General features: G+C 36.4%; 1 protein-coding gene across 1 annotated transcript in view; it reads right to left on the bottom strand.

The window, feature by feature from the left end:
* Positions 1–14917: 14917 nt before the first annotated feature.
* LOC119523526 overlaps positions 14918–22311 on the bottom strand; it is a 57345-nt gene continuing 49951 nt past the window's right edge. The window contains exon 3 of the transcript XR_005214639.1: positions 14918–15860. The gene's annotated coding sequence lies outside the window, so the exon portion shown is untranslated. The remainder of the gene's footprint in view (positions 15861–22311) is intronic.

Genomic DNA, 22311 nt, shown 5'->3' with positions numbered 1-22311 from the left:
TTAACAGTTGATGATAGCACATTTTGTAATTGTATTAAATTTTGTGAACAATAGTTACCTTTGTTACAACTGATTAAAAAGTATTAAAATAGTACTGTTACCTATCACCCATAGTTTACACTAGGTGTATTTTCCCCATATACCAACCTTTTATTAACACCTTGTATTAGTGTCATACATTTGTCATAATTTATGAAAGAGCATTCTTATTCTTGTACTATAAGATATAGTCCATAATGTACATTAGGGTTCACTGCGTCATACAGTACTATGCTTTATATTTTATTTTTTAATCTACTAACATGTATGACCTAAAGCTAGCTCTTTTAAACACATTAACCTTTATAATTCAATGATGTTAATCACACTCACAATAATGTGCAACCATTACCACCATCCACTTCCTAACCTTTAGAATCAACCCAATAGCCATAGTGTACAAATTAAGCAGCAACTCACCATTCTCTAATCCCAACTTACCCCCTGGTAACCTCTGTTCTAGATTCTAAATCTATGAGTTTGCTTAGAATAATTAGTTTATATCAGGGAGATCATACAGTGTTTTTCATTTTGTTTCTAGCTTATTTCATGCAGCAAAATGACCTCAAGATTCATCCATGTTGTCACATGCATCAGTACTTCATTAGTTTTTATGGCTGAGTAGCATTCCATTATATGAATATACCACATTATGTTTATCCATTCATCTATTGATGAACACCAGGGTTGCTTCCAAGCTTTGGCAGTTGTGAAAAATGCTGCTATGAACATCACTGTTCAAATATCTATTCAAGTCCCTGATTTTAGTTCTGAGTATATTCCTAATGACAGAATTTCTGTGTCATGTGGTAGTTCTATAGTTAGCTTCCTGAGGAACTGACAAACTGACTTCTACAGCAGCTGTACCATTCTACAGTCCCAACAGCAGTGAAAAAGTGTGCTTATTTCTCCACAGCCTCTCCTAAACTTGTAGTTTTCTGTTTTGTTTTGTTTTGTTTTGTTTCATTCTAGTAGGTGGGAAATGATATTTCATTGTGGTTTGGATTTGCATTTCCCTGGTAGCTAGTGATGTTGAGCATTTTCTCATGTGCTTTTTAGACATTTGCATTTCCCCTTGGAAAAAAGTTTATTCAAGACTTTTGCCCATTTTTAAATCAGGTTGCTTTTTTATTATTGAATTGTAGGATTACTTTATATATTCTGGATATTAAACCTTTATCAGATATATAGCTTCCAAATGTTTTCTTCCATTGTATAGGCTGCCTTTTCACATTTTGACAAAGTCCTTTGAAGAACAAAAGTATTTAATTATGAGGAGGTCCCATTTATCTATTTTTTTTTCATTGTTTGTGCATTGGGTGGAAAGTTTAAGAAAACACTGCCTGCCACAAGATCTTAAAGATGCTTCCCTACATTTTCTTCAAGGAGTTTTATGAACCTGTCTCTTAAATTTAGGCCTTTGATCCATTTTGAGTTAATTCTTTTATAAGACATTAGATTGGGGTCCTCTGTCATTATTTTGGATATGGCTATCTAGTTCTCACAGCACCATTTGTTCAAGAGACTGTTCTGTCCAGTTGTCAAAAATCAATTGAGCATACATGTGAGGGTATATTTCTGACCTCTCAATTTGTTTCTGTTGGTCAATATATCTGTCTTCATGCCTGTTTCATGCTGTTTTGAACCCTGTGGTTTGCAATATTCTTTAAAGTCAGGAAGTGGAAGTCCTCCAACTTTGTTCTTTTCAAGATGTGCTTGGCTATTTGGGGCACCTTAGTATTCCAAATAAATTTGATAGTTGGCTTTTCCATTTCTACAAAGAAGGCTGCTGGGATTTTTATTGTGATTGTATTGAAAATGTAAATCAGTTTAGGTAGAATATATATCTTAATGATATTTAGTCTTCCAATCCATGATCATGGAGTGTTCTTCCATTTGTTAGGTCTTCCTTGATTTCTTTAGAAATTTTGTAGTTTTCCAGATACATATCTTTTACATCCCAGGTTAAATTTATTCCTAGATATTTGATTCTTTTAGTTGCTAATTGTAAATGGATTTTTTTATTGATTTCCTCCTCTGTGTGCTCAGTACAGGTGTATAGAAACACCACTGATTTTTATGTATTGAACTTGCATCCTGCCACATTGCTGAGCTAGTTTATTAGCTCTAGTATCTTTGCTGTAGATTTTTTCAGAACTTTCTAAATCTAGGATCATGTCATATGCAAATAGTGAAAGTATCACTTCTTCATTTATGATTGAATATCTTTTATTTCTTTTTCTTGCCTAACTGCTCTAGCTAGAACTTCTAGCACAATGTTGAATAGCAGTGGTGACAGTGAACCACAATGTCTTGTTCCTGATCTTAGAAGGAAAGATTTCCATCTTTCAACATCAACATGGTGTTAGCTGTGGGTTTTTCATATATGCCTTTTATCATGTTCAGGAAGTTTCCCTCTGTTCTTGTCTTTCAAAGGGATTTTATAAAGAACAGATGCTGACATTTCTCAAATGCCTTTTCTGTGTCAATTGAGATGATCATGTGGTTTTCCCCCTTTGAATTGTTAATATGGTGTATTACATTAATTAATTTTCTTGTGTTGAACTCCCCTTGCATACCTGGGTTAAAACCCACTTTATCATGGTGAATAATTTTTTAATGTGCTGTTGGTTCCGTTTGTAGGTATATTGTGCATGGTTTTTGCATCTAAATTCTTTAGAGTAATTGAACTGCAATTTTCTTTTCTTGTAGCATGTTTATCTAGCCTTCATATTAGGGTGATGGTGGCTTCATAGAATGAGTTAGGTAGTGTTCCCTCCTTTTTAATTTTTTGGAAGGGTTTCAGCAGGATTGATATTAATTAGTTTTTGAATGATTAGTAGAATTCACATGTGAAGCTATCTGGTACTTGGCTTACTTTGTTGGGAGGTTTTTAATGACTGATTCAATCTCTTGTGATTATTTTGTTGAGGTCTTCTATTTCTTCAAGAGTCAGTGCAGGTTGCTTGTATATTTCTAGGAAATTGTCCATTTCATCTAAGTTGTCTAATTTGTTGGCATATGGTTGTTCATAGTATCCTGTTAAGATCTTTCTTATTTCTGTGGGTCAGTAATAATGTCCCCCATCCTATTTTTTATTTTATTTATATATATCTTATCCATTTTTTCTTTTTTAGTCTACCTAATGTTTTGTCAATTTTATTGATCTTTTCAAAGAACTAGCATTTTAAAATGCATTTTATGATATATATTCACACACCATACAGCCCATCCAAAGTATACAGTCACCAGCTCATCATAACATCACATAGTTGTGCACACATCCTCATGATCAAATTTAGAACATGTTCATTACTCCAGAAAAGAAATAAAAATAAAAATGAAAACCCAAATCTCCTGATACCCCTTCTCCCCACTATTATTGTCCCACAGTATCAGTGGGGTGCATTTGTTACTATTGTTGAGATTATTAATATATTACTGTTAACTATAGTCCATAGTTGGCAAAAGTATATTTCCCCATGTACCCCTCTATTATTAACTCCTTGTAATAGTGTTGTACATTTGCTGTACATTTGTTGTACATGAAAGAAGTTTTCAGCATTTGTACAGTTAATCTCAAATATGGTCCACCACAAGATTCACTGTGTTAAAGATTCCCCATGTTTTAACCCCTAACTTTCCTTCTGGTGACATACATGACTCTAAATTTCCCCTTTCCACAACATTCACACACCACTCAGCACTGTTAATTATTCTCAAAATAACGTGCTACCACCACCTCTGTCCATTCCCAAATTTTAAGTTCAACCTCATTAAACATTCTGCACATAATAAGCAACCACTCTCCATTTTTAGCCTCCTTTTATATCCCGTCAACCTATATTCTATATTTTATGCCTGTGAGTATACATATAATGATTAGGTCATATTAGTGAAATCATAAAATATGTATCCTTTTGTATCTGACTTATTTCATTTAACATAGTGTCCTCAAGGTTCATCCATGATGTCACATGCTTCAGGACTTCATTCCTTCTTACTGAATAATATACAAAATGTGATATACATATACATATCACATTTTGTTTATCCATTCACCTGTTGATCTTCTGGGTATATCCCAAGTAGTGGGATTGCTGGGTCATTAGGCAACTCTATGCTTATCTTCCTGAGGAACTGCCAAACATCCTCCACAGCAGCTGCACCATTTTTACATTACCACCAGCAGTGAATAAGTGTTCCTATTTCTCCATATCCTCTCCAACACTTGCAGTTCCCTGTTTGTTTAATAGTGGCCATTCTAGTAGGTGTGAGGTGATATCTCACTGTGGTTTTGATTTGCATTTCCCTAATAGCTAGTGAAGCTGAGCATCTTTTTATGTGATTTTTAGCCATCTATATTTCCTCATTGGAAAAATGTCTATGCATATCTTTTGTCCATTTTTCATGGGGCTGTTTGTCTTATTGTTGAGTTGTAGGATTTCTTTATATATTCTGCCTATCAAACCCATATCAGGTATGTGGTTTCCAGATATTTTCTCCCATTGAGACAGTCACCTTCACACCCTTTTGACAAAGTCCTTTGAAGCACAGAAGTATTCAATTTTGAGGAGTTCCCATATATCTATTTTTTCTTTTGTTGCTTGTGCTTTGGGTATAAAGTCCAAGAAGCTACCACATATCACTAGATCTTGAAGATATTTCTCTACATTTTCATATAGAAATTTTATGGTAATGGTTCTTATATTTAGGTCTTTGATCTGTTTTTGTTAATTTTTGTATAGGATGTGAGATAGAGGTCCTCTTTCATTCTTTTGGTTATGGACATCCAGTTCTCCCATTACTATTTATTAAAGAGACTCCTGTTGAGTGGACTTAGCAGCCTTTTCAGAAATCAATTGATCATAGATCTGAGTGTCTGTTTCAGAACTCTCAATCCATTTCCATTAATCAATAAATCTACCTTTATGCCAGTACCATGATGTTTTGACCACTGTGGCTTTATAGTAGGCATTAAAGTCAGGAAGTGGGATACCTCCTACTTCTTTTTCAAGATGTTTTTGGGTATTCAAGGCCTCTTACACTCCAAATAAAATTGATATTTTGCTTTTCCATTTCTGCAAAGTAGTTGTGCCAGTTTGAATGTATTATGTTCCCCAAAATGCCATTATCTTTGATGTAATCTTGTGTGGACAGATGTATCAGTGTTGATTAGATTGTAATTCTTTGAGTGTTTCCATGGAGATGTGCCCCACCCAACTGTGCCTGATGACTCTAATTGGATAATTTCCATGGAGGTTTTACTCCACCCATTCAGGGTGGGTCTAAATTAAATCACTGGAGCCATATAAATGAGCTGACAAACATAAGGAACTCAGTGCAGATGTTAGTGACATTTTGAAGTGCAGCTGTGAGTGACATTTTGACATGCAGCTGTGACATTTTTGAAGTGCAGCTGTGAGTGACATTTTGAAGTGCAGCTGAGAGTGACATTTTGAAGAGGAGCTACAGCCAAAAGGAACATTTTGAAGAAGGCACTGGAACTGAGAAAAGAGCTTCAGCTTACAGAGACATTTTGGAGATGGGCTTTGAAAGCAGACTTTTGCTCCAGAGAAGCTAAGAGAGGACAAACACCCCAAGACCAACTAAGAGTGATATTTCTGAGGAGCTGAAGCCTAGAGAGGAACATCCTGGGAGAAAGCCATTTTGAAATCAGAACCTGGAGCAGACGCTGGCCACATGCCTTCCCAGCTAACAGAGGTTTTCTGGACGCCATTGGCCATCTTCCAGTGAAGGTACCCAATTGTTGATGTGTTTCCATGAACACTTTATGGCCTTAAGACTGTAACTGCATAACCAAATAAACCCCCTTTTATAAAAGGCAATCCATTTCTGGTGTTTTGCATTCTGGCAGCACTAGCAAACTAGAACAGTAGTCTTTTGAAATTTTGATTGGTATCGCATTGAATTTGTAGATCAATTTGGGTAGAATTGACATCTTAATTACATTTAGCCTTTTAATCCATGAACATGGAATGTCTTTCCATTTATTCAAGTCTTCTTTGATTTATTTTAGCAATGTTTTGTAGTTTTCTGTGTACAAGTCCTTTACATCCTTGGTTAAGTTTATTCCTAGTTACTTGATTCTTTTGGCTGCTATTGTAAATAGAATTTTTTTCTTGATTATTTCCTTGGATAGCTCATTGCTAATGTATAGAAACACCATTGATTTTTGCATGTTAATCTTGTATCCTGTCACTTTGCTGAACTCATTTGTTAGCTCCAGTAGCTTTGCTGTCATTTTTGCTGGATTTTCTAAGTATAGGATCATGTCATCTGAAAATAGTAAGAGTTTTACTTCCTTCTTTCCAATTTGGATGCTTTTTAAAATTTTTTTCATGTCAATATGCTATAGCTAGAATTTCTACCACAAAGTTGAATAACAGTGGTGACAGTGGGCATCCTTGTCTTGTTCCTGATCTTACAGGCAAAGCTTTCATTCTCTCACCATTGAATATGATGTTAGTTGTGGGTTTTTCATATATGCCCTTTATCATGTTGAGGAAGTTTCCTTCAATTCCTACTTCTTGAAGTGTCTTGAAAAAAGGATGCTGAATTCTGTCAAATGCCTTTTCTGCATCAATTGAGATGATATTTGTGTTTTTTCCCTTTTAATTTGTTAATGTGATGTATTATGTTAATTGATTTTCTTATGATGAACCACCCTTGCATACCTGGAATAAAACCCACTTGTTCATGGTGTATAGTTCTTTTAATATGCCTTTGGGTTCTATTTGCCAATATTCTGTTGAGGGTTTTTGCATCTATATTCATTAGAACGATTGTTCTGAAGTTTTCTTTTCTTGTAGTATCTTTATCAGGCTTTGGTATTATGGTGATATTGGATTCATGAATGAATTAGGTAATGTCCCTCCTTTTTTTGGAAGAGTTTGAGCAGAAATGGTATTAATTTTTCTTGGAAAGCTTCATGAAATTCTCCTGTGGAGCCATCAGTCCTGAGCTTTCCTTTGTTAGTAGGTTTTTGATGACTGATTCAGTCTCTTTAGTTGTGATTGGTTTGTTGAGGTCTTCTATTTCTTCTTGAGTCAGTGTAGGTTGTTTGTGTGTTTCTAGGAAGTTGTCCATTTCATCTATATTGTTTAGTTTGTTGGCATACAGTTGTTCATAGTAACCACTTGTGATCTTTTATATTTCTTTGGGGTCCATGGTAATGTTTCCTTTCTCATTTCTGATTTTATTTATATGCAGCATCTCTATTTTTGTCTTTGTCAGGCTAGCTAAGGGTGCATCAAGTTCATTGATCTTCTCAATGAACCAACTTTTGTTTTTTTATTCTCTCTATTGTTTTTTATTCTCCATTTCATTAATTTCTGTTCTAATATTTATTAAACATTTATTTTCTTCTGCATGTTTTGTGGTTAATCTCTTCTTTTTCTGTTTCCACCAGGTGTGCAGTTAGGTCTTCAATTTTAGCTCTTTCTTCTTTTTTATGTATGTGTTTAGGGCTATTAATTTCCCTCTCAGCATCACCTTTGCTGCATCCCATAAGCTTGATATGTCATGGTCTTGTTTTCTTTCATCTCAAGCTAGTTACTGATTTCTCTTGCAATTTCTTCTCTGACACACTGATTGTTTGAGTGTGTTTAATTACCACATATTTGTGAATTTTCTAGTTCTCTATTATTGATTTCCAGCTTCATTCCATTATTGTCAGAGAAAGTGCTGTGTATAATTTCAGTCTTTTCAACTTTGCTGAGACTTGTTTTGTGATCAAACATTTGGTTTATCCTGGATAATGACCCATAAGCACTTGAGAAGAGTGTATATCCTGCTATTTGTGGGTTGCAATGTTCTGTATGTGTCCATTAGGTCTAGTTCATTTATTATATTGTTCAAGTTCTCTCTTTTCTCATTGCTCCTTTGTCTAGATCTTCTATCAATGAGGGTGGTGCATTGAAGTTTCCACCTAGAAATAGATGTCTATTTCACCCTTCAGTTTTGCCAGTGTTTGCATCACGTATTTTAGGGCACCCTTGTTAGATGCCTAAATATTTATGAGTCTTATTTCTCCTTGGTGAATTGCCCCCTTTATTAATATATAAGGTCCTTCTTTTCTCTTATGACAGTTTTGCATTTAAAGTCTATTTTGTCCAATATTACTATAGCAACTCCACCTCTCTCTCTCTCTCTCTCTCTCTCTGTGTGTGTGTGTGTGTGTGACTGTAGGAAACATTTTTCCTGATAATGGACATGTAAAATATAAAGAGGTAATGTGGAATGAAAATGACATAAAGAGGGGAAACTAAGGGATATAGAGCAGAGAACATGTACGATTTTGAAGCTAGGTTGGTATCCTTCCAAATTAGTGGGTTAATTAGTAGGTTATAGTTATAGGTGGTGTAATATAAACCCCAGGAAACTCTTCAGTCTGGGACCCTACTGTCTTACAGACGTTCAGTTAACCCCTGTCCCCTTTACTTTCTCTGCAGGCTTTTCTGCCTGCAGAAAAGAACCCCATTAAGGTAACCTGTCCCAGGAGCCAGATGAGGTCAATCCAGAAATGTGGGTCACTCCAGAAAAGTCCTTTTTGCATTTAGGTGGTCCTGTCAACAGAATCTGTATTGAGTGAGCACAGTACTTTCCAGCTGCAGTCTTATCATTCTCTCTCTCTCTCTCTCTCTCTCATGTCCTTCTTAATTCCCCCTTGGGGACCTTTTGTATGCAGCATTCCTCAGAGGCTTGTGATCCTCCACAGGTTTCTGTGGACTTGGGTTCCTGTGCCTGGATATGTGTGGGGTTCTATCACTGATCTCCACAGTGGGAGGTTAGAGGGATACAGGCCACTTCCTATAGACAACTCCCAAGCTGTGTGGGACTGAGAGAGGGAGAGGGAGTGGACTGATTCTGAGACAGAAGTTTCTTACCTATTTTCCTTTTTCTTCCATTCAGATTTTATGAAGTCCTTCTCCAGTCTCTACCATCATCCAGAGTTCTAAGCAACTGGGATTTGTCTTTTTATTCACTGAATCTCTGGGGAGGTTTTTTTTTTCAGGGGATGTCTTATGTCATTTTGTGGGTGCCTCACCTGGGTCATGCTTTTTTTTAAATACATTATGCCAATCAATAGATTAGTGAGTTAAATCCATTCACATTTAAAGTCACTACTGATGATGCAGGACTCTCTCCTGTCATTTTTCTATTTAGCTGTTGTAAGTCATACCTTTTTTGTCCTGCTATTCTGTTAATATCTACTTTTATATTTATTTAATTTTTAGTGTGTTGTACTACATTGAGTATCTTCTCTTTTCTATCTGGAGATATTTTTCAATTTTTGTGGTTACCAAGGGGTTAAAATTTCACATCCTATAAATATATTCCAATCATATTTGGTTTGACACCAACTTGACTTCAGCAGCATACACATATACTTTTCATATACTCCTTCTTTCCTTCACCTATTTTGTACTTGTACCACTTATAACTTGGTACATTTTATTTACAAAACCATAGATTTATCATTAATTGTTATGCATTTGCATTTTAGCTCCTGTAGGGATTAAGAAGTGGAGTTACATACCAAACAATGCAATAAAATATTGGCATTTATAATTACCCAAATGGTTGACTTTACCAGAGGCCTTTATTTTTATTTAATTAGAGAAGTTGTGTGTTTACAGAACAATTATGAATAAAATACAGGACTCCGTATAGCACCCCACCACCAACACTTTTCTTTAATGTGGAACATATATTACAATTTATGATAGCATATTTTCCTAATTGTACTATGCAGCTTTGAACCATTGCCTAGTGTCATCTCCTTTCAGGCTGAAGAACTCACTTTTGCATTGCTTGTAGGGCAGGTCTAGTGGTGATGAACTCCCTCAGCTTTTCTTTATCTGGGAAAACTTAATCTCTCCCCCATTTTTGAAAGAAAGTCTCATCAGATATAAAATTCATGGTTAGAAGTTGTTTTCTTTCAGCATTTTAACTATTTCAGCCCACTTCCTGCTTCCATGGTTTCTGATGAGAAATCATCACTCTATCCAATTGGGGCTCCCTTGTAAATAACATGCTGCTTTTCTCTTACATCTCTCAGAATCCTCTCCTTGTAACTGCATTTGATACTATGACCAATATATGATGGGGTGCATTTTTCTTCATGCTTATCCCTTCTGGCATTCTATGGGCTTCTTGGATGTGCACATTTACATCTTTTGAATATCCCTCTGCCACTTTTACATTTTCCTCTCCTTCAGGGATTCCCATAATGCATATATTGGTACTCTCGATGGTGTTCCAGAGGTGTCTTAGGCTATTTTTGCTTCTTAAAATTCTTTTCCTTTCTGCTTCTTAGCCTGTCTCATTTCAAATACCTCGTCATCATGATCACTGATTCTTTCATCTTCCAGCTTCAATCTGCTCTTGGGAATTTTTCATTTCAGATATTGTGGTCTTCAACTCCAGTAGCTCTCTTTTGTTCCTTTTAAAAATTTCTCTTTACTAAGATTCTCATATTGCGCATTCATTGTTTTCCTGATATCCTTTAATTCTTTCTCTGCATTTTGATCATCTCCTTGAACATTTTTAAGGTCATTTTTAATGGCTTTCTTTTTTACTATGTCCACATTCTTGTCTTCTTTGTTAATGTTTACTGAATTTTTATCCTCTTCCTTTGGGTGGGCCAACATTTCCTGTTTCTTTGGCTCATATTTTTGTTGCATGCTGCTCTTTTTAATATTTTAGAATGCCAACTCTGGGATTTATTTTCCTCAGATGTCTGCTTCTTAATTTCATAACCAGCTGGTGATAAGACAAATTTTCTTGAGCGTCATTCCTCCTATGAGGGAGGTCTGCCCAACGTGAATACAGTGTGAAAAGTTTTCCCTATCTTTCTGGGATTGTGTCTCAAACTGGTCTTTTGTTCACTGTTTTGGAGTTCCCCTGTTTACAGGAGCTTGTCCCCTCTGTTTCCCAGGATACAGACCTCCCTCTTCCAGGTGTTTTAAGCTGACATTTTGCCCCAGATTGTCTGACTCTATTGTTTGTTAAACACCTTTCATTGTCTCAAGCTGCTTTTGCCTGGAAGGTGGATTCTGGGGAAGGAGGCATGCTAGAGAGGACTTTCCTAAGTCAGTCTTTTCCAGCCAAAATAGGGACAAGGAGCCACACAGGAGGCAGAGATCAGCTCCAAATTTCCTTGTGGAGGGGCCTTGGAGGGATGCCAAGAGCCCCCCCCTCAGCTGCCCAAAGCCAAGAAATTTCACCCCTCCAACCAACTGTCCCCCACAGCCTTGAGGAAACACAGCATCCCCAATTCTCTTCCACCCTGATCTTTGTCCAGGGTGGGTTGAAACAATGGCTGCCCATAGATCTGTTTCCCCAGTGATCCAAAGCCATGATCAGTGATTTGCTGTGCCCACTCCTGGTCTTGGGGTAAAGGATTTTTGTGTCTCTTTCTGTAATCAGAATGCTAGACACAGTCAGGGCACATGGAAGCCTTCCCTGAGGGTGGGGGATGAGTGCTGTTAGCTGTTGTGCAGAGAAAGCAATTTACTGTGCTTTACTATACTTTTTTTCTTGACTATTTTAGCATGCTTATTTTTCCAGGTGAAATTTATAGTGACTTTGCCAAATTCCAAACAAGTCCTACAGTTTTGATGATTAACACTGCATTTTTAATAATAAACTTCAGTAGAATTAACATTAGTATTAGTTCTTCCAAAGCAAAAACTTTGCAAGTCTCTCCAGGTAGACTTCTTTCATGTATAATCTTCAGGTTTTTTTTTTTTTTTGAATCCTGCACATTTTAAACTGTACTCTACATTTTCTATGTTAACACTATTTAATATTCATTCCATAGTTACAGAGGATGACAGGATCTTTCTGAGGGAAAGAACTTTTATTTAGAAAAGCATTTTAAAGAATCTTAGATCTAAAGGGCAAGATCCCAGGCCTAATCCACAATGAAGGAGGTAAACCATTCTCTGTATTAAACTAAATAGGTCCCCTCTATGCAGTGGAAATGTTCTCATATTAACTGATATTTTGCGACTTGTCTGTGGTCCCTGGAGAGAGAAGGGGTTGGGAGTATAAGAAAGGAAATGAAAAGTTTCTATGGATACTTGCCCCTGGCACATGGCAGCTCATTAAGCCCTAAAATGGGCGCAGCTCTTGGTCAATATATTTATAGTGATATCTGACACCCACTTTTAAGTTCTTTCTTCAAATGTGCTATAAATTATTCACTTTACCAAACCTTGAGTAAAATTTCATTACAAAACATAGCTTTGTATCAGTGGAATCTTTGTGAATGAAGGAGAAATAGTGACATCATGACTTGAGGAAAAGCAGAGTGGAAAAAGAACAGCAGCCAAAAAAAGTCATGGTTAAATGGCCAGATGTGAATAAAGAAAAGCTGAGAGAATGAATTTGGAGAAAAAGCTGAAATATTGAGGTTTAGTGAGATGGGAGATCATTATTTCATTTGGATCCTATTGAAAAAGATGACCCCACTAAAAGCTGGAGAACTAGAGATCACTGCAGTTAAATTTGGTTTATTTGCAAATTTAATAGGAATGCACTTCATATTACATTGTTTAGCATGATGATTTGGGGGTGGGTGTTGAAAATATTTGTTACATGATAAGGAAATATTCTATTCTTGTTTTTTAAAGAATTTAAAAAATCAGGAATGTATCAAGTGAAGTGTCTTCTCTGCATGAACTGAGATGAGCCATGTGTTGTTGGAGGAAGGTTGTTACTTTTGACTTCTCACTTCTCTGGTTAGTACAGGCCCTGGAACACTTATATCTGGGGCAGGGACCCAAAATATCTTCCCATCTTTTTGTAGGCAGTTTGTTACCTTAAGCCAACCTTGTTTAAGTTGTTCTCTATCCAGCTCCATCAACTTCAATTCTGGGGGTAGTGTTGTCTGCCAGTTTTAGTTTTTACTGTCTTGAGTATTTTTCATTTCTCCATGTGTTCATAGAAATTAAATGAGAGGTTGGGAGAAACTGCCTTTGGACTTGCTAACCAGATGTCATTTTTTAAAGTTTTGAGCTCATGCACCATTTAAAGTGTAGAATTTTATGGCTTTTAGTATAGTCACAGAATTGTGCATCTATCACCACAATCAATTTTAGAACATTTTCATCCCCCCAAAAGGAATTCCACACTCCTTAGATGTCAGTCCCCAGTCCCTCCACCCACCCCATTCTGATGCAGCTGCTAATCTGTCTCCAATATTTGTCTATTTTGAACATGTCATATAAATGAAATCATGCATCTAATCCTTTGTGACTGGCTTTTTTTCACAGTATAAAGCTTTCAATATTCATCTGTGTTGTAGTATCTATGAATATTTCATTTATTTTTATGGAAAAATAATATTTCATTGTATGGATATACCACATTTTGTTTATGCATTCATCAGCTGATGGTTATTTGGGTTATTTCTTATATATTATGGCTAGTGCTGCTAAGAATATTTGTGTATAATTATTTGTTTGAATTTGTTTTCAATTCTTTTGGGTATATACCTAGGAGTGGAATTGTAGGGACCTACGTTAATGCTATGTTAAACTTACTGCGAGACTGAAAACCTGCTTTTCACAGTGGTGAAATCATTTTATATTCCTGCCAACAATATATGAGGGCTTCCAATTTGTACACATCTACACCAACACTTATTTTAATAGCCATCCTGGTTGGTGTGAAGTGGTATCTCATTGTGGTTTTATTTGCATTTCTTTAATGACATGATTTTGAGCATCTTTTCATACGCTTGTTGACCATTTGCATATCTTCTTTGGTGAAATGTTGATACAAGTGTTTCATCAATTTTTTAACTAGGTTGTTTACTTTCTACATACATATATAAATATTCTGGATACCAGACTTTTATCATATTTGTTAAACTTTTCTCCTATTCTCTGAGTTGTCTTTTCACTTTCCTGATGGTTACCTTTGAAGCAAAAAAAATAATTTTGATAATGCCCAATTTGTCTGGTTTTTCTTTTGTTGCTTGTGCTTTTGCGGTTATACATAAGAAACCATTGCTTAACCCAAGGTCATGAAGATTTACACCTATATTTTAAGAATTTTGTAGATTTAGCTCTTACATTTAGGTGTTTTGATGTATTTTAATATTTCTGTGTGATGTGAGGAAGAGGTACTTCATTCTTTTGCATGTGGCTATCCAGTTATCCTAGCACCATTTGTTGAAAACCCTTTTCCTTACCCACTTAATTGTCTTGGCACCCTTGCTGAAAATGAATTGACTGTATATGTGAGGGTTTATTCCTGGAATCTCAATTCTTTTTCATTGATCTATGTCTCTCTCCTTTTGCCACACAGTCTCAATTACTGTCACTTTCTAGCACCTTTTAGTATCTAATATTAAAATTGGGAGTTGTGAGTCCTGCAACTTTGTCCTTCTATTTCAAGACTGTTTTGGCTATTCTGGGTCCATTGCATTTCCATATGAATGTGAGGATCAATTTGTCAATTTCTGGAAAGAAGTTTGGATTTTGATAGGGATTAATTATAGTTTTAGAACACTTGGGGGATTATTGCTATCTTTACAATATTGTGTCTTTTGAGCCATGAAAAAGAAATGTCTTTCACCAGATGTCATTTTGAACAAGAAGTGTATACTTACTGTTTGTGATGTTTGGGTTGTCTTGGAAATTTTAAAACCCTAAAGTGCAACTAAAGATATTACACTATCTTTTAAACAATTATTTTAGAATGTTTTAAGTATGCATAACCTAACCCTGGAAGATACATGAATATCATACCTCCATTTGTGATTTTTTTTCCCAGATCCTCTAATTCTGAGGCCAGGGACTAATTTTATTAAGCTACATACACAAATTTCACCACCTCTCTAATTATTTATTTTATAATATCAGCTTTAATTATTTATTTGAACAAAGTTTATGATTATTTCATGTTTTAGTAGATAAGCCATGTTTATCTCACATTTTCAGATACACTATGTACTTAGAAAATATATTTGTTATTGTAATTCAGAAGATAAAAGTATTTTTCTACATCTCTGGCAGACAAGTATAGGCCACAAACAATTTTCATATAAACCTTTAATTTGTGAACACTTCATTGAACTATGTGAAATATTGAAAACTGCTTATGAAGTTTTCCCAACCTCATTGCATTTCTTCCACATGATATTTATAAATATTTAAGGTATCCTATTTAATTAATACAGAGTATTTCAGAAGGAAAGTAGAAAATTGCAAATAATAAGAGCAACCATCTTGACCAGGAAAAGAGTTAAAATGTAGAAAAATATGGGATGAGGATTAGTAAATTAGGATTCAGATACCATAGAAAAATTGACAGTAATGAAGAAATTATGTTTAAAACTTAACTCTTTTCCTGATTTTAACCCCTTCTTCCCTTTCTTGATATTTTCACAGTGTAATTAATGAGTGGGTGGCTATTTGTAGGAAGAAGGTCATATTTTGACACCAAATTTAGTAATATTTCATATTTGGGGTTATGTAACATTTACTAAAAATTCATAATTTACTAAATAGTAGTCATATAGATCTAACACACTAATGAAAGATAAAATTTATTGGGACCTTAATGGATTTTTAGGAATTCAAAGATATTAGTAAAGAATGGGTGTCACCAAAAGACCATCAGTTGGCTGCTGCAGGATCACCTCACAGGCATTATTTGCTCTGGTGAATTCACCTTGACCCAGGTTATGGTCTTCAATCATACAGTTCTACAATTTGATCTTGCCAATGTCTTAGAATTCATCCAACTTCATTAAGTGGAATTATGTTGACTACATCATAAGACTGAAAGATATAAAAAGAGAAGGCCAATTTGGTAATTTATAATGCAAAATTATAATACAATGAAGTATTATAATTTAAAATTTTGTAATTTACAATACAAAATTATGTACAAAAATGATAATATGTATAATTATCATACAGGTCAGATATGTCCATTAAGCAGATAACCCCTCAGTTCCTCTTCTAGGCATATCACAAGGGGAAGCAAAATTATTGTTTCTTGATAAACATGAAATTAAGATCACAGACATTAGAAATATGTGTCAAATGATTACTGGCAGCTTGATTTTGTACCTGATGTATTTCACTTCACAATGAAGATATATCTGTCAGGTGGACCAGATGTTTCCATCATTTTGTGCCTCTGTGATTCTTCTTTTTCTACAGTTCAATGATTGATCAATCTGCTACATTTCTGCCCTCATTCCCCCCAACACATGCTTACATTCATTAGAAAATTTATATTTATTTATTTACACAAATACATAAATATAATCAAACTGTATACAATTCAAACAATGTAGATAAAAGTATACTCTATCACACTTCTGCCTTTCCTCAGTCCTGCTCCTATCTTCAGGGGAAAACACAAGTGTGAGCTCTTCTGGAACTTTTTCTGTGTATTTAAGTGTACATATGGATGGTGTTTATGGTAATATAAAATTTTAGGTTTGGGAGTTTTTAATATAAATATAATCATACTATACATACTATACTGCAATTTAATTTCCTCCACTTAATAAATAATATGTAATGAAGATTTCTCTATGTTAGCAAAATAGATCTATCACAATATTTTGAAGGTTGCATGCTGTGAAAGCATAATTTGTGTAATCATTCCTCTATTGAAATACATTCACTCTGTAACTTTTTAATGCAATTTTATTGAGATATATTTAAACACCATAGAAGCCATCCAAAGTATACAATCGTTGGCTCCCAGTATCATCACAGTTGTAGATACATCCCCATGATCAATTTTAAAACATTTTCATTACTCCATTAAAGAAATAACAATAAAAGAAGAAAAAGAAAGAAGGACCCAAATCCTCCCAAACCCTTTATCCCCCCTATTGTATTGGTGTGGTACATTTGTTACTGTTGATGAAAAAATATTAAAATATTAAATTACTGTTAACTATAGTCCTTAGTTTGCAAAAGGTACATTTTTTCCCATATACCCCTCTACTGTTATCTCCTTGTAATAAGGCCATATATTTGTTCTAGTTCATGAAAGAACTTTTTTTATATTTGTACAGTTAATCATAGACATTGCCTACCACAAGATTCACTGTGTTATACATTTCCAGGTTTTAAAATCCAATTTTCTTTCTGGTGACATACATGACTTTAAATGTCCCCTTTCCACCACATTCACACACCATTCAGTACTGTTAATTATTCTCACAATTCATTACTATTAATTATACTCAAAATAATGTGCTACTGTCACCTCTATCCATTTCCAAATGTTTAAGTTCAACCTCGTTAAACATTCTGCACATATTAAGCAACTGCTCCCCATTCTTTAGACTCATTTTATATCCTGGTAACTTATGTTCTACATTTTAAGTCTATGAGTTTACATATTATTATTTAATATCAATCATACAATATCTGCCCTTTTGTGTCTGACTTATTTCACTTAACATAATGTCCTCAAGGTTCATTCATGTTGTCACGTGCTTCAAGACTTCATTCCTTCTTACTGCTGAATAATATTCACCATATGTATATACCACATTTTGTTTATCCATTCATCTGTTGATGGACACTTGGGTTGTTTCCATCTTTTGACAATTGTGAATAATGTCACTATGAACATCGGTGTGCAAATGTCTGTTCACATCTGTTCTAGTATGCTAATGCTGTCAGAATGCCAAACACCAGAAATGGATTGGCTTTTATAAAAGGGGGTTTATTTGGTTACAAGTTTAGTCTTAAGGCCATAAAGTGTCCATCAACAAAGGGCACCTTCACTAGAGAAAGGCCATTGGCATCCAGAAAACCTGCTAGCTGGGAAGGCACGTAGCTGGCATCTGCTTGCTCCTAGGTTGCATTTCAAAATAGCATTCTCCAAAAGGTCTGCATCAGCTTCCAACAGCCATTTTCAAAATGTCTGTCTCAGGTCCAGCTCAGCACTAAGCCCCTTCTCTCTGAGCTTATATAGTGTTCCAGTAAACTAAACAAGGCCCATGTTGAATGGGTGGGGCCACATCTCCATGGAAATTATCCAGAGTTATCACCTACAGTTGGGTGGGTCACATCTCCATAGATATTGAACCAACAGGTTCCAACCCAATCCACACTAATAAGTCTGCCCCAAGAATGCATTAAAGAATATGGCTTTTTCTGGTGGACATAAATATACAAACTGGCACATTCCAGCCCCTGGACACCAGAAAAACATATTCTTTCCAAATACAAAATACATTTATTCCATCACAATATCACAAAAACTTAAATCATTTCAGTAACAGTAGATAAGTACAAGATCCCATCAAAATCAGTTACAAGCATGGTCTGTCCAAAAGCAAAAATTCCCCTCTGGCTGTGGACATATGAAACTCAGAACAAGTTATCTGCTTCCAATATACAAAGGAGGGACAATCATAGGATAAATATTCCCATTGCCATAAGGAGAAAACTGAAAGGAAAACAGGGTTTAAAGGACCAAAACAATTCTTAAAACCCACAGGGCAAACTCCATTAGATTTCAAACTCTGAGAGTCATTTACAGAACTATGCTGCATCCTTGGGGCTTGAGAGAGTGGGAGTCCAACCCTTTCCAAAGGCTTTCATGGAAGCCCTTTTCTCTCCAAGTGCTGGGGTGAGTACTCCAACATATCCACACATTGGGGAGATCACCTTTTCGGCCCCACCCTCCTCAAACATCCGGGTGCCACCCGGACTCTGCCTTTCCAGGCCAAAGGCTCTATCCTCTCTGAACAGTGGGGTGGTGGCCAGGCTCTCCCCAATTCCCTGGGAATGTGCTCCAACCTCTTTGGGGCCTGGGGTGGCAAAATGCTTCCTGAGCATCAAGGCAGAAGGCCAACCCTCGACCTCCAGGGCAAACTCACCCTTTCCATGTGTGTGGACCCCTCTGCCCTCCCAGCCTGAGATCTCTTGACTCCAGACCTTAACCTCCATGGCTCTGTCTTTGAAGAAATATTTCCTTCAATTTGTTTCTTGTCTTCTCCAGTCCAGACCAGCAGCAGCTCCATCTATAAAGATTTCTCAAAAATTCTGTTGGCTTTGCATGAAGCACACAGGGGTCAAAGCCATCAGACGATAGGACTTTCCACAAATCCTTTCTGGATAATTGCATCTCCAAACCTGTCTTGTACTGAAATGGTGGCTGGGTTCTATGGTTAAATCCTTACATTGGGCTATAGTTTCTGAGGTTCTACCCCCTGGAAGCCTGGAATTTTCCAAACCATCAGTTTCTGGTTTCTTTGAACTCAAGAGTTCAGTTCTAAATTTTTATCTCTGTTCACATTTTACTATAAGCTGCAAGCGGAAGCCATGTTATATCCACAACTTTTAGTTTTGAAATCTCATCAGCCAAGTATCCCAGCTCATTGCTCACAAATTCTTCCTTCCATCTGACACCAGGACTCAATTTTGCCAAATTCTCTGCAACTTTAAAAGAAGGATCACCTTTCTTCCAGTTTGCAGACACATTCAACATTTCTATTCAAGGCATCATCAGAAATATCTTTAGAGTCCATATTACTACCAACAATCTCTTCAAAGCAACTTAGGCCTTTTCTATCAAGCTCTGGATAATTTCCATGGAGGCATGGCCCTGCCCATTCAGCATGGGCCTTGTTTAGTTTACTGGAGCACTATATAAGCTCAGCGAGAAGGGGCTCAGAGCTGAGCTGGGCCTGAGACAGATATTTTGAAAATGGCCTTTGGAAGCTGATGCAGATATTTTGGAGGATGCCATTTTGAAATGCAACCTAGGAGCAAGCAGACGCCAGCCATGTGCCTTCCCAGCTAACAGAGGTTTTCTGGATGCCAATGGCCTTTCACCAGTGAAGGTGCCCTTTGTTGATGGATACTGTAGCCTTATAACCAAATAAACCCTCTTTTATAAAAGCCAATCCATTTTTGATGTTTTGCATTCTGGCAGCTTTAGCAAACTAGAACAGATTTTGGTACCAGAGAAGTTGGGTACTGCTGAGTTTGCAAATACCAAACATGTTGGAATGGCTTTTTAAATGGATAAGGGGAAGATTCTGGGTCACATCTCCATGGACACTGAATCAACAGGTTCCAACCCAATCCACACTAATATGTCTGCCCCCACAAGAATGCATTAAAGAATATGGCTTTTTCTGGCGGACATAAATATACAAACCGGCACAACATCCTTGCTTTCAGATCTTCTGGGTATATCCCAAGCAGTGGGTTTGCCAGGTAGTAAGGCAACTTTATAGCTTCCAGAGGAACTGCCAAACCATCCTCCACACGGCTGTACCATTTTACATTCCCACCAGCAGTGAATAAGTGTTCCTGTTTCTCTACATCCCCTCCAACACTTGTAATTTCCTGTTTGTTTTAATAGTGGCCATTCTAACATGTGTGAGGTGATGTCTCATTGGGGTTTTGATTTGCATTTCCCTATTAGCCAGTGACACTAAGCATCTTTTCATGCGCGTTTTAGCCATCAGTATTTCTTCTTTGGAAAAATGTCTATTCATTTCTTTTGCCCATTTTTAACTGGGTTGTCTTTTTTTTAAAATTCATTTTATTGAGATATATTCACATACCATGCAGTCATACAAAACAAAGCGTACATTCGATTGTTCACAGGACCATTACATAGTTGTGCATTCATCAACAAAATCAATCCCTGACACCTTCATTACCACACACACAAAAATAACAAGAATAATAATTAAAGTGAAAAAGAGCAACTGAAGTAAAAAAGAACACTGGGTACCTTTGTTTGTTTGTTTTCCTTCCCCCCTTTCTCTACTCATCCATCCTTAAACTAGACAAAGGGGAGTGTGGTCCATATGGCTTTCCCAATCACATTGTCACCCCTCATAAGCTACATTTTCATACAATCATCTTCAAGATTCATGGGTTCTGGGTTGCAGTTTGATAGTTTCAGGTATTTACTGCTAGTTACTCCAATTCACTGGAACCTAAAAAGGTTTGCCTATATTGTGCATAAGAGTGCCTACCAGAGTGACCTCTTGGCTCCTTTTGGACTCTCTCTGCCACTGTAGCTTATTTCATTTCCTTTCACATCACCTTTTTGGTCAAGAAGATGTTCTCCATCCCACGATGCCAGGCCTACATTCCTCCCCGGGAGTCATATTCCACGTTGCCAGGGAGATTCACTCCCCTGGGTGTCTGATCCCATGTAGCGGGGAGGGCAGTGATTTCACCTGCCAAGTTGGCTTAGCTAGAGAGAGAGAGCCACATCTGAGCAACAAAGAGGTAATCAGGAGGAGGCTCTCAGGCACAATTATAGGGAGGCCTAGCCTCTCCTTTGCAGCAACCGTCTTCCCAAGGACAAGTCCTGTGGTAGAGGGCTCAACCCATCAAACCACCAGTCCCCTATCTGTGAGCACATCAGCAACCATCCAGGTGGGGAACCCCAATACCCCCGCACTCTCTACCGCTCCTCAAGGGGGCTCTGCATATTTTTTCCTTGCTTTTTTTTTTAATTAACTTTTTCTTAAATCAACTATATAAAAAATGAAAAAAAATAAAAAAAATACAATTAAAAAAAGCATTTCAAACAGACCATAACAAGAGACTAAGAAAAAGACAGCTAACCTAAGATAACTACTTTAGTTCCAACATGTTCCTATTCTACCACAAGAAAGTAATCTAATATAGCAACATTTCTGTGAACTTGTTCCTAATATACCCATCAGAAATTAACAGACCATAGTCATTCCTGGGCATATCCAGAACATTAAATTTACCCATGATATCTTATCTGTTCTTATTGGATTATCATTCCCCTTTCCTTAATTACTTTCTATCACTAGTTCCCCTACATTCTACATTATAAACCATTTGTTTTACATTTTTCAATGTTCACATTAGTGGTAGCATATAATATTTCTGTTTTTGTGCATGGCTTACTTCTCTCAGCATTATGTCTTCAAGGTTCATCCATGTTGTCATTGGTTTCACGACATCGTTCCTTCTTACTGCTGCATAGTAGTCCATTGTGTGTATATACCACAATTTATATATTCACTCATCTGTTGAAGGACACTTGGGTTGTTTCCATCTCTTGGCAATTGTGAATAATGCTGCTATGAACATTGGTGTGCAGATATCTTTCGTGTCACTGGCTTCAGATCTTCCGGGTACATACCGAAAAGTGCAATTGCTGGATCGAAGGGTAACTCTAAATCTAGTTTTCTAAGGAACTGCCAGACTGAATTCCAGAGTGGCTGAGCTATTATACAGTCCC

This window comes from Choloepus didactylus, chromosome X (assembly GCF_015220235.1).
Source record: "Choloepus didactylus isolate mChoDid1 chromosome X, mChoDid1.pri, whole genome shotgun sequence".
NCBI classification, from domain to species: domain Eukaryota; kingdom Metazoa; phylum Chordata; class Mammalia; order Pilosa; family Megalonychidae; genus Choloepus; species Choloepus didactylus.
Note: the sequence above shows the minus strand (reverse complement) of the source record. Positions and strands in the feature narration are given on the sequence as shown.